We start from the raw sequence: 1411 nt of genomic DNA on the forward strand, positions 1-1411 counted from the left end.
TTGCTTTTCTTGCAGTAAATGTTCTCCTATAGTCGCATATGCTTGAAGGAACTTATCAATTTCAGTCGCCGGAAGTACGTAACTCAGCTGTTTGTCCCCGTTGCCATGATGAATCATGCTGTCTTTGCTCCATTGATCGGGGCTTTTAATGGTCGCGACGCTCACACCTGATTCTGGTTCTGACAACTTCAAGTTGATTGAATCAAACATTTTCAGCTGTTCTGGAACCGAAAACCCTGAGTTTGAGAATTTTGAGTCCAGTGACTCTAAGTTCAGGTTCGAACTCTAAATTTGTTGAACCTGCTTCTTGAAACGGGCCCCAGGGGTAGGGAACGCTGGTCCTCGAGAGCCACCTTCCTGCATGTTTTCCAATATACCCTGCTCTGGCAAGTTCTTATTGGCTGAACACACCTGAACCAGGTAATTGTCATGTGGCCCTACTCGTGACTGACCTGGTTCAGGTGTGTCCAGCCAATAAGAACATGCCAGAGCAGGGAATATTGGAAAACATGCAGAAAGGTGGCTCTCGAGGACCAGGGTTCCCTACCCCTGCTGTAGACCATAAATCCGGTGCACCACTAGTGAAAAGAAGAAAGGCCATAAATTCACCTCACTATGCTGCTAACCATCTTTTCTTTCATTAGAATTCACTCATATAGTTAAACTATTATTAGATTTTGTTGATATGCTGACGTCTTTACTGTCAATAACATACAAGAAAACAGGACATTTAGTGATATTTTTGTCAAATATAAAAAACACTAATCTAAAGACGCTAGGACATGTGACTTCCTGGTTGAGTCCAAATTCACTCAATTCTCCTAAAAACTAAAGTCAGGGATCCTTGGATTTTTGCAATTCATGCTCACCCAGACATGAAACCACAATGCATTGTGGTCTATATTTTCCAATGTAGTGAGCATCCATGCACTGTTTTTCTAGAGACTAAGAAATTTCCAGAACACTATAGTTTGTAATTGGAGATAAATACATAAAAAAGGGTAAATTGCCTGTTTCTTGCACCAACTGGGGAGGGAATTTGGACACAACCCAAGTCTTCCTCTGTCTCCAGTGGATTTACATTCTGTGTAAAGTTAATGAAAGAACACGAGTTCACAAACATATGTATAAACTTTATTTCTATACAAGCAACAGTGGGGGAAATGGTGTTTTAAGAGGTAAAGTTATTTTTCTGGAGCTTTCTCTGGAACATCCTCAGTTTTAGAGGAGAACCTCTCCATTAGAGTCTTCCACAAGCCCTTCTTTTCTTCATCCATGCTTTGTTGCATACTTCCTGCACAAAGAAAATAAAGCATTTTTTTTTCAAATTGTGGGGAAATCAGTAAATGTGTGATTGTGAGTCTGCACCTGACAGGAGGACTCGACACTCTTCAACTGTGACTCCGGTGAA

At 41.0% G+C, this 1411-nt stretch overlaps 1 long non-coding RNA gene across 1 annotated transcript; it reads right to left on the bottom strand.

The window, feature by feature from the left end:
• Window positions 1-1112: 1112 nt before the first annotated feature.
• On the bottom strand, window positions 1113-1411 carry LOC112142192. The gene is made up of 2 exons (XR_002918546.1): window positions 1369-1411; window positions 1113-1294 (listed from the first exon to the last, which is right to left on the bottom strand). It is a non-coding gene; the product is annotated as an uncharacterized LOC112142192 (long non-coding RNA).

This window comes from Oryzias melastigma, unplaced genomic scaffold (genome assembly GCF_002922805.2).
Source record: "Oryzias melastigma strain HK-1 unplaced genomic scaffold, ASM292280v2 sc05930, whole genome shotgun sequence".
Taxonomy (NCBI): Eukaryota; Metazoa; Chordata; class Actinopteri; order Beloniformes; family Adrianichthyidae; genus Oryzias; species Oryzias melastigma.